The sequence below is a fragment of the Rhinolophus sinicus genome, chromosome 14 (assembly GCF_057876585.1).
Source record: "Rhinolophus sinicus isolate RSI-liver-muscle chromosome 14, RSI-T2T, whole genome shotgun sequence".
Classification (NCBI taxonomy): Eukaryota; Metazoa; Chordata; class Mammalia; order Chiroptera; family Rhinolophidae; genus Rhinolophus; species Rhinolophus sinicus.
In genome coordinates, this window is record NC_142514.1 from 184737690 (window position 1) to 184749936 (window position 12247).

The 12247-nt window shown below is 41.1% G+C and overlaps 1 protein-coding gene across 18 annotated transcripts in view; it reads left to right on the top strand.

Moving 5' to 3' along the window:
• Nucleotides 1-12247, top strand: part of PPP6R3 (protein phosphatase 6 regulatory subunit 3) — a 128951-nt gene that overhangs the window by 32290 nt on the left and 84414 nt on the right. The gene's annotated exons all lie outside the window — the stretch shown is intronic.

The window sequence follows — 12247 nt, forward strand, 5'->3', positions numbered from 1 at the left end:
AGGGAGAAAGGGAGGGGCAGGAGGTGGTTTTGTTTTATAAAACAAAGGCCATCTGGCTTCTAGCCAGACGCTGGACTTTTTTTGAGTCCAGATTGCTATCACTTTGGAACTCTTTACTGAAAGTTTCTTAAAGACCAGAGGTTGACTTTGGATGTTTGACTTTTGGCTCAGTTGGCACATAATAGGAAGTGGCCCAGTAGGGCCTTTAGGGGACGTGCACATGTTCTTAATTCATTTTCATTTGCTCCATTGTATCCCAAGGGGAAAGTGGGTATAAACTGTTTAATGACCTGCCTTTCACAATCCATCTGTGAGACACTAGGGTTGTTCTGCTGTGACAGATCTCACTTCTCATCCCTGGGCCATGTTTCCTAGCGCAGAAATACCACTTTGCGCGTGACCTTGCTGCCCCTCTGGATGAGTCCTCCACCCTCAGCCACCCCTGTGCTTACAGGGAAGCTCCAGCTCCTTGCCCTGAAACTCAGGGTCTTCTGACTTCTCCAGTTTGACCTCCATGTGATTCTGCATAAATCCCCGGTGGGGAAAATTCCCTCTGAGTATTCATTCACCTCGGGCACCTTGTTTCATGGTTTGGTTTGTGTTGTTTTGGTCCCTGGGCCCAGCCCTTCTCTGTCTCCACCCAGGGGTATGTTCTTACCCTGTGAGCGAGGCCTCTTCAGTTTTCCACCTGCCAGACCAGTGGAGAACTCAGATTTAAGAAGTCGGCATGGTAGTTACAAGCTGTGATCTGACCGTTAGGTTTATTTACAATGAAGAAGATAGTTTGCAGTACACATGATCTGTTTACCTTGGTCAGCAGTTGGTTCGGAGCTGGGGGTGGTAGAAAGAAGGGCACTAGTTTAGGACCCCACAGAACCTTTGACTTGAAGCCACTTGATTATTTTAGAGGTTGAACATGTTTTTTAATGTTCCTTGGATAATTGTATATCTGTAAACTATAACATTTGTCCATTTGTTGTGACACTGGTTTTTGAAAAATAATTTTTAGAACTTTTTTTGTAATACAATACATAACTAGCTTTTTAAAAGTTCAGATATAATTGACATAACATATTAGTTTCAGGTGTCCAACATAATGATTCTATATTTGTATCTATTGTGAAGGAAGTGTATCTATTTGTATCGCCACAGGAAGTCTAGTTACCATCTATCCGCACACAGTTATACATTTTTTTTTCTTGTGAGAGGACTTTTAAGGTCTATTCTTATAGACAACACAGTATTATAAACTATAGTGACCATGCTGTACGTTCCATTCCATGACTTAACTTATTTTGTAACTATAAGTTTATACCTTCTGACCCCCCTCCACCTCATTTTGCCCACCCCCGTCATGATTTCATTATTGTTCTGTGTATTTGATGTTATAACTTCCAGGGCTCAGCTCTCTGTCACTTTTTTTGCCAACCCTTTCTGTATAGTCCACTTCCTTTGTAGTCAGTCTTTTGTATACTCTTCGAGTACCTCATGAAATTATTTTAGGGTTATTTCTTCTCTTTAAGTAGATTTTAAGTTCCCAGTGAGCAAGGAGTTTTGACTTCTGCTTTATGTCTTTAGTGCTTTTTAAGTAATAGGTGTCATTAATTGGTGGTAGGAGCTAAAATTTCAGAGACATTTCTTAGGATAACATTTTTAAGACTTTGTCTCCCCTTTTCCCTTTTCTTCTTTTTTTGTTTCGTGTTGCTTTGCTGACAGAGACTCTTAGCTTTGGTAGCTTATAGAACAAACCCTTACGTTTAGCTGTATTCCTCCCTTTCATATTTTCTCTCCCCTCTTCTTGTCAGCAAGTTGTTTCACACTAGACTGGTGAACTCTTCTCTTAAGAAGTTAGTTACCCAGAAGCCTCCAGAAGTCCTAGAATCAATCCAGATGACTGAGAAGAGGGCAGCATGGAGGCAGAGGGTCCTTTAGACCAGGAGTTGTCTAACTGAACTTTTGTTGCAAAGGCCCAGATAGTAAGTATTTTAGGTTTTGTGGACCAAGAGACCATTATGAAGGTATCATATAATAAGAGAGAAAACACATTTTTACGGAGTTTATTGATGAAATTCAAAATGTAGAAATAATTGCATTCCATTTTCTGTAATGTAGATCTAGTGAGAAGAATGGAGTTCTTTTCTAGGGGGTAACATTTCACCTGAATGATGTTCAAAGTTAGGCTCCCCTCCAAATCTATTGCAAATAGTCACCTAACGTATTAATGCTGATCAGTAATGAGCTTTCACAGATTTTGCATCTTTAAAAATGTCTCTGTACACAGGTAGGTGCTGTCTCATTCTGATACTGTTCCAGAAGCATGAGGTTCGTTGAGTATATTCATCACTTGGGGGGCATTGATAGACATCTGTTAGTTTTTTCTCTTGCTATTTGCCTTTTAGCACGTAGATTAATTTCCAGTGAAAGCTCCTCAGTTGCATCACTAAATGGATTCTGAAATAGAGAAGTTTCCATCGCACTTGCATTCAGGTCTGAAAATGGTGTTTAACTGTGGCTTGAGTTCAGAAAATGTATCCACTGCAAATTTGTATGGGAATGAAGATCTCATTTTAACTTGTGACAGCGTGGGAAGTGACTGAAACAGCTGGAATGTATGGTCCAAACAAACTTAGTGTTGAAATATTCCCCAGTCTAAGTTTTGCAGGTCAGTGCTGGAATTTTAGGTTGTATTAGCCTTGTGATTTTTTTTTCTCTCTCTCTTTTTTCTTTAATTAGTTTCAGGTGTACAAGACAGCGTCATACTTAAGACGTTTATCATTTATATCCCTCACACTGTGTGAATCCCTCTCCCCCCATCCACTATCTCTCTGACATCGCACACAGCCAATACATTTCCACTGTCTCTATTCCTAATGCTGTACTCCGCTTCTTGTAAGTATATACACACATATACATACATACATACATACATACATACATACATACATGTATATATATAAAGTTATAGTTGGCATTCATTATTGTTCAGCTTCAGGTGTACAGTGCAGTGATCAGGCATCTACATCATCCCCGAGGTGGTCTCCCAAATGGGACACGTGTCCATCGGATACCCTACAAAATGTTTACAACATTATTGATTACGTTCCCCAAATTAATTTTCAAAACCCCGTGGCAATCTTGTGGTTACCGACTGTTTTCTAATCCCCTCACCTTCCCCCTTATCCCCACCCCCCCGCCCACCTAGCAACCCTCAGTTTTTCCTCTATGTCTCCAAAACTGTTTCTGATCAATTCGTTTACTTATTCTTTTCTTCAGATTCTGCATATAAGTAAGATCATATGGTATTTGTCTTTCTCTGTCTAACTTATTTCACTTAACATAGTGTTCTCTAGGTCCATTCATGTTGTTGCAAATGGTAAGATTTCTTTCTTCTTTATGGCTGCGTAATACTCCATTGTATAAATGTACCACAGTTTCTTAATCCAGTCATCTACCGATGGGCATTTTGGTTGTTTCCATGTCTTGGCTATTGTGTATAATGCTGCAATAAACATAGGAGTGCATAAAGATTTTTGAATTGGAGTTTTGGATTTCTCCGGATAGATACCTAGGAGTGGAATTGCTGGATCATAAGGTAGTTCCATTTTCAGATTTTTGAGATACCTCCATACTGTTTTCCATAGTGGCTGCACCAATCTGCAATCCCACCAACAGTGCACAAGCGTTCCCTTTTCCCCACATCCGCGCCAGCACTTGTTGTTTGTTGATTTGTTGATGATAGCCATCTTGACTGGGGTGAGGTGGTATCTCATTGTGGTTTTTATTAGCATTTCTCTGATGGTTAGTGAGGTTGAGCATTTCTTCATATGTCTGTTTGCCATCTGTATGTCCTTTTTACAAAAATGTCTCTTCATGTCCTCTGCCCATTTTTTAATTGGGTTGTTTGGTTTTTTGGAGTTGAGTTGAGTGAGTTTTTTATAAATTTGTGCTATTAACCCCTTATCAGATATATCATTGGCAAATATCTTTTCCCATTCAGTAGGATCCCTTTTTATTTTATTGATGGTTTCCTTCGCTGTGAAAAAACTTTTTAGTTTGATGTAATCCCACATGTTTGTTTTTTGTCTTACTTCCCTCGCGCGAGGGGATATATCAGTAAAAATCTTACTCCGAGTAATGTCTGTGAAGTTTCTTCCTATATTTTCTTCTAGGAATTTTATGGTTTCAGATCTTAAATTTAAGTCTTTAAGCCATTTTGAATTTATTTTTGTATATGGTATAAGGAGGTGGTCCAGCTTCAATTTTTTGCATGTGTCTGTCCAGGTTTCCCAGCACCATTTATTGAATAGACTGTCTTTACCCCACCATATATTCTTGCTTCCATTGTTGTAGATTAAATGGCCATATAGGCATGGATTTATTTCTGGACTCTCTATTCTGTTCCATTGATCTGTGTCTGTTTTTATGCCAGTACCATGCTGTTTTGATTACTGTAGCCTTGCAGTATAATTTGATGTCAGGTATTGTTATACCTCCCACTTTGTTCTTATTTCTCAAGATTGCTGAGGCTATCCAGGGTCTTTTATGGTCCCATATAAATTTTAGGATTATATGTTCTATTTCTGTGAAAAACATCGTTGGTAGTTTGATAGGAATTGCGTTGAATATGTATATTGCCTTAGGCAGTATGGACATTTTAACTATAGTAATTCTTCCTATCCATGAACATGGTATGTGTTTCCATCTATTTGTATCTTCTTTCATTTCTTTCTTCAGTGTCTTATAATTTTCTGAATACAGATCTTTTACTTCTTTGGTTAAATTTATTCCCAGGTATTTTATACTCTTTGGAGCAATTGTAAATGGGATTGCTTTTTTAATTTCTCCTTCTGATGTTTTATTATTGGTATATACAAATACAACTGATTTCTGAATATTAACTTTGTATCCTGCTAGTTTACTAAATTCATCTATCAGCTCTAATAGTTTCTAGGTGGAGTCTTTGGGGTTCTCTATATATAGTATCATGTCATCTGCATATAATGACAATTTTACTCCTCCTTACCGATTTGGATGCCTTTTATTTCTTTTTCTTGTCTGATTGCTGTGGCTAGAACTTCCAGCACTATGTTGAATAGAAGTGGAGAAAGTGGGCAACCTTGCCTTGTTCCTGATCTTAAGGGGGATGGTTTTAGCTTTTCCCCATTGAGTATGATGTTAGCTGTGAGTTTATCATATATGGCCTTTATTATGTTGCGATATGATCCCTCTATTCCCAGTTTCTTAAGGGTTTTTATCATAAATGGCTGCAGGATTTTATCAAATGCTTTTTCTGCATCTATTGATATGATCATGTGATTTTTATTTTTCATTTTATTAATGTGGTGTATCACATTAATTGATTTGTGGATGTTGAACCACCCTTGCATACCAGGGATGAATCCCACTTGATCATGGTGTATGATCTTTTGAATGTATTGCCGAATTCTGTTCGCTAATATTTTGTTGAGGATTTTTGCATCTGTGTTCATTAGCGATATCGGCCTGTAGTTTTCTTTTTTTGTGGTGTCTTTGTCTGATTTTTGGATCAGGGTGATAGTAGCTTCGTAAAAATGTTTGGGGGGTCTTCCCTCCTTCTGGATTTTTTGGAAGAGGTTGAGGAGAATAGGTGATAATTCTTTTTTGGAACGTTTTGTAAAATTCACCTGTAAAGCCATCTGGTCCAGAGCTTTTGTTTGTTGGGAGATTGTTGATTACGGATTCAATTTCCCTGGTGGTAATCAGTCTATTCAGGTTTTCTGTTTCTTCCTGAATTAGCCTTGGAAGGTTGTACGCCTCTAGAAAATTGTCCTTTTCTTCCAAATTGTCAAATTTGTTGGCATATAGTTGCTCATAGTAATTTCTTAAATTTTTTTGTATTTCTGCGGTGTCTGTTGTCACTTCTCCTCTTTCATTTCTGATTTGATTAATTTGGATCCTCTGTCTCTTTTTTTTTAATGAGTCTGGCTAAAGGTTTGTCAATTTCATCTTCTCTGAGAACCAACTCTTGGATTCATTGATCTTTTGTATAGTTTTTCTGGTTTCTATTTAATTTATTTCTGTTCTGATCTTTATTATCTCCTTCCTTGTACTCCCTTTGGGCTTATTTTGCATTCTTTTTCCAGATACCTTAAATGTGAAGATGAACTGTTGATTAGTGATTTTTCTTGTTTCTTTAGATAGGCCTGCAATGCTATGAATTTCCCTCTTAGGACTGCTTTTGCGGCATCCCCTAGATTTTGGGTCGTCGTGTTTTCATTTTTGTTTGTCTCGAGATATCTTTTGATTTCTTCCTTGATCTCCTGTTTGACCCATTCATTATTTAGTAACATGTTATTCAGCCTCCATGAATTTGTGTGTCTTCCAGTTTTTTTCCTGTAGTTCATTTCTAATTTCATAGCACTGTGGTCAGAGAAGACAGTTGGTATGATTTCAATTTTCTTAAATTTGTCAAGACTTGTTTTGTGGCCTAACATATAGTCTGTCTTGGAAAATGTTCCATGTGCGCTTGAGAAGAACGTGTATTTTGCAGCATTGGGGTGAAATGCTCTGAAAATATCAATTAAATCCAAGTGGTCCAATGTGTCATTTAAGGCTGTTGTTTCCATATTGACTTTCTGTCTGGAAGACCTGTCCCTTGTGGTCAGAGGTGTGTTGAAGTCCCCTACTATGATAGTGTTACTGTTGATCTCTGTCTTTATGTCAGTCAATATCTGTTTTATATATTTAGGTGCTCCTATGTTGGGTGCACAGATGTTTACTAGGGTTATGTCCTCTTGTCGGATCGATCCCTTTATTATTATATAGTGCCCATCTTTGTCTTTTAATATGTTCTTCATTTTAAAGTCTATTTTGTCAGATATAAGTATTGCAACTCCAGCTTTTTTCTCATTTCCATTTGCATGAAATATCTTACTCCAACCCTTCACTTTCAGCCTGATCTGAGGTGAGTCTCTTGTATACAGCATATATAAGGGTCTTGCTTTCTTATCCACTTAGCCACCCTATGTCTCTTGATTGGAGTATTTAATCCATTTACATTTAAAGTGATTATTGATAGGTACATAGTTATTGCCATTTTTAAATTTGTAGTTAGATTGTTTTCATCTTTCTTTTATTTACAGAAGTCCTTTTAGTATTTCTTGCAATGCTGGCTTGGTGGTAATAAATTCCTTTAGCTTATTGTTTTCCGGGAAGCTCTTTATCTCTCCACCAACTTTAAATGATAGCCTTGCTGGATAAAGCAATCTAGGTTGTAGGCGTTTGTTTTCCATCACTTTGAGTATCTCCTGCCACTCCCTCCTGGTCTTCAATGTTTCTGCAGAAAAGTCGTTTGATAGTCTTATGGGAGTTCCCTTGTATGTAACCCTGCTGTCTTTCTCTTGCTGCTTTTAGGATTCTCTCTTTGTCTTTAACCTTTGCCATTTTAACTATAATGTGTCTTGGTGTGGACCTGTTTGGGATTATCCTGGTTGGAACTCTCTGCACTTCCTGGGCTTGTATGTTGGTTTCCTTCATCAGGTTAGGGAAGTTTTCGGACATTATTACTTCAAATATGTTCTCAATCCCTTGCTTCCTCTCTTCACCTTCTGGTTTTCCCATGATGTGCATGTTGTTGTGCTTGATGTGATCCCAGAGGTCTTTTAAACCATCGTCATTGTTTTTTATTCTTTTTTCTTTCTGTTGTTCTGTTTGGGTGATCTCTGCTAACTTGTCTTCTAAGTCGCTGATTCGATCCTCTGCTTCATCTAACCTGCTGTTAATTCCTTCAAGTGAGTTCTTTATTTCGGTAATTGTGTTCTTTAGTTCTAACTGGTTGTTCATTATGATTTCTCTGTCCTTCTTTATGTCGTCACTAAGCTCCTTAAACATTCTTATCATCAGTGTTCTGAACTCTGTCTCTGATAGGTTGGTTACCTCTGTTTCATTTGGTTCCATTGCTGGAGGTTCCTTCTGTTCTTTTATTTGGGACATGTTTCTTTGTTTCCCCATTCTGGCTACTCTCTGTGTTTGCTTCGATGTATTAGGTAGATCTCCCAGAGTTCTTAGTTCTTGCTGGGTTATCTTATGTAGTATGTGTCCTTTATATTTGACTTGCACTAATTCATTCTTCTCCTCTACATGTGCTCCAAAGGTGACTCTTGTGTTGTGTTTATTGTCCTGCTAAAGAAGATCTTTAATTGCTTTTCACTTGTGAGTAGGTGGGGTTGACTCCCAGGCTGACTAGTTGGTGAGACTTGGCTCTGCCCACAGCAGGGTGTTCTGCTGCATGAGGGTTGAGCACTTAAATGAGGCTTGGCCTCTATGGGCTCTTGTGCCTGCAGAGTTCCCTCTGGGTGTGTCACTTGTAGGTCAAACCCGGTAGTACTCAGGTTTGGTCTGAAGTTGGCCTCTGGGTGTGTTGCATCTTGTGCCTCTTAAGCTGGGCCCTGGTAGGGCAATTTCAGAACAAAGCAAATCACCAAGCACAACAACAACAACAACAAGGAAAAGATCAAATACATTCACATGTAAAAACAACCGACAACCCCCACTCAACACAGGCAAAGATATCAAAGATAGAAAAACAAAACAGAACAAAAAAAGCAGTGCCTGTGTTGGTTTAAGCCCACCAAGTAATCTCCAGGTTGTCCTCTGCTGTACCAAAGAGTCCTCTGTGTATTGTGCAGGCAGAGCTGGTCACCTGGTGCCCAGAGTGACATTGGGACTGCAGATTTAGATGCGTGGGGCTGAGGGGTCTGGATGGTAGTTTCTACAAAGTCAGTGCAGTTTCTGCTCTTGCCTGCATGTATGTGCCCTGAGTAGCACCACTAGCCCTGTGTCCAGTTCTCCTGAGTCTTAGGGCACTTCTTCCGTGTGTGTGTGTGTGTGTGTGTGTGTGTGTGTGTGTGTGTGTGGCGGGCGGGAGATTTCTGAGCTGCTGAAAGCCCACAGCTGTGTCTGCCACCTCCACAGTTGTAATTGCCCCGCCCTAGGCAGGCCAGAAAGGGTGGAGGCTGGGGATGGAGGGGTCTTCTCTCTCCCAGCCCAGCCATGTCACACTCTTCCCGCAGGCCAGAAAAGGTGGTGGCTGGGGGTGGAGGAGTCTCTTCTCTCCTAGCCCAGCAAAAATCACACTCTTCCCGGCCTCTTCCCTGGGTCAGAGCTGCCCGCCAGTCTTCCCAGAGCCTGAGCACTAAGGCTCCTCTGTAATCTGACACTACTCCTCGGTTCAGGGGCCCGTTTAAGTTCCTGGAAGGGCGGGGATAGGATTGGAAGAGGGGGGGAGTGGCCCAAGTATGGAGTTTGTGTCCTTTGTCCGGCCTAGGGCCCAACTGGAGGTATCAGCTGAGGTTATTGCCTCAAATGCCCCCTCTGCGGGAGAGATCAGCTGTGGGACGCAGGGAAAGAGCCCAACTCCTGGCTTTTGTGTTCTCTGTTCCGTCTTGGGATCCCCTGCGTCTCTGCAGCTGCGGATACCGGCCGGGTTTCCACTGCCGAAGGTGCGGGCCGCGCCTCCACAGCCGCAGATGCGGGCCGCGTCTCCACTCCGCTCCCTTCCCTCTTCCCCTGCTCGCTCTATTTACCCACCGGCAAGTAATCCTTGCACGAGTCTCTTAGCTGTTCTGCATGATGAGCAGAGTCCTTTGATGGGTTATATGCCCCGTTTGTGGTAAGACCCAGAGGAGAACTCAAAAAGTGCGCCCCGCTGCCGCCATTCCTATCTAGCCTTGTGATTTTAGGTTGCATTCATTAAGAAACATAAAGGTTTGAGCAAAAGCAAATTTCCAGACCCATGCATTGTTCAGTAGCAGTGGGTAAGGACTGTTCTCATTCAGAAAAATGTCATCCTTGGCCCTGAGCTCAAGAAGTTGCAACAAAACTTAACCGTTGAGAAGCCATTTAAGCTGCTGTGTGATAGGACAAGTCGGGAACTAAAGATGGTTAAGTCCACGGGAGTAAATTAAGTTCAGTAATATCAAATTAATGTTGACATTACCAGTTCAGTAACATATGAGGAATTTTCAAATTCTCCCGAAGTGCCTGATGATGAAATTAGAAAGCATAACCATAAGCTTTAAACACTTAACATTTTCACAGGTTTTGGAAATTTGTCCAATTAGCCGGTTCTGCTTTACACATAATTTAACCACCGTCAGTTGTAGCACGTTATACAGATTCTACAGCAGTAGTAGTGATTTCATCTTTTCTCAGCTTCTCTGGAAACATGCTGCCTGTAGTTGTTTCAGGCGGGGACTGTTCATAGAGGCTAATTCTTCATCGCTTCAAACTCCCATATAAACGACAGCTGAGGTGTGTCAGTCAGACTGAACTCAGCAAGAATCAAAGGAAACTGTGGGCTTTGTTGCTTGGCTAGTAAGTCATTCAGAAACCAACTTTGAGCCTTCATTTTCATATTTTTTGTGTGTGAAGAAATTCTGCTGTTATCAGATACTCCATTTTAGATTCTGTAAGTTTTCTGAATGTTGCTTTCCTGTGAGTTGGGGCTACTGCAGTGACTGTTTAGTCTGGTCCTGCTGACACAGTGTATTTATTCTGTGAGCACCAGTATGTATGATGGCATGATACCCACCGCTCTGCCATCACATTCCACCGCGGAACAGTCTACATGCCACTGGGCCATAAGCACACATGTGAAGTCCAGTTTTCCTTCGCCGCTTTTGACATGTTGGGACTGCAGAGTGATGATAAAATGAAATCACATGTTGCAGTACGACACGTGGCCCTCTGGACACCGCTGAGTTACACCTGTGTTGCTGCTGTTTATAGAGCACCCGGTGAGCTGCAGTGCAAAGTCACGGGAGCACCACACATGGTGTCTGTCGCAGCTCCTGAACTCTGCCCTGGTCGCATGAAAACAGCCAGAGACAGGCTGTAAATGAATGGTGTGGCTGTAAGCTCATAGACACCCAAATTTGAATTTCATAGAATTTGTACAAGTCATAGAATATTCTTTTGTTACCCCCTCAAACACACACACACACACACACAGAGAGCTAAGAATGCCCCTTAAAAATAAGGGGCAGGTCAGACCTGGCAATCTCAGTACTGTACCCCCCAGGGGTCCCAGTTTCTGGAATTGGTTTACATGCTGATGGAAGAAAGAATGAGGTGAAAAGGGACCTGACCATGAACAGGTACCATAGTTGTTGGTTTGGTCAGTTGGATTTTTGTTTCTTTGTTTGCTTGTTTTTTGTTTGTTTTGTACACAGAATCTTAAGTGTATGCAGTCTTATCTTTGTATATGACTTGACAGGTTAGCGAATCTTTCGCAATATCTTGATTTCAGATTGAGCTTACATTATTAGAGCCCATACTAAGTGCCAGGGATTGTCCTAAGTGCTGTTATATTTTCTTTTCATAATTTCTTATTTTGTCATACATAGGTGTATGGTTTAAAAAGTTAAACAGTATCACAAGGTTTAGAACGAAAAATAACAGTCGTCTGTTCCTTTTCACCCATCCTGTCTCTTCCTCATCCCTCAATTACCCGCTGGGGGCTGCTACCTTCACCTCTTAGCCGTTTTCTCGTATTCACGTCCTTCCACATTTCTAAGTAAAATGTACGCCTGTAGGTAGCTATTTCTGATCTGTCTGACGTTTAACTATGAAGATGAAGGTTTATCTCTTATATGCACAACTCTCCCTCCCCCATCTTCCAACATAATTAAAGCACAACTTTGGTTAAAAATGAATATTAATTAGATGTATATTTTGGTTTATTACCCCTAAATCTCTGGCTTAATTTGCACGGTTCTCAGTGTGGTCACATGTGTCTGGCACATCGCCTCCTTGTCACATCCTGTCCAGAGCCCTCGGCCTCGTGCCTTCCTCTGGGCCGGTTCCTCTTGACTTCCCCGGGAGCTGCAGGTGTCCCCCTCACCTTTCTGCTGGCACTCGTCTTTGTGTGCGTGTCCCTGGTTTCGTGTACGTCATGTCCTCCCCTCAGGCTTATTGCCGTGCTTCGATGAAGCGCGTTCTCCAGTAGCGTTCTGAAAAAGTGAATACATCTTTCAGACCTTTCGTGTCTGAAAACGGTTTTTGCCAAAATTGCTGTTGAGGAAGCTGAGGTCGTTTAGATTTCCATTCCTTTTCCAAGTCTTTCTCTGGCTAGAAGAGTGTGGCTACTCTTTATCTCCGGTGCCGAGGAACTTCACACCGCCTCAGAGGATCTGTTTCCCCACAGACTGTGATGGCATGTGCAGGTCCTGGGGGCAGAGTCACATTCTTTACCTCTGAGAATTATCTT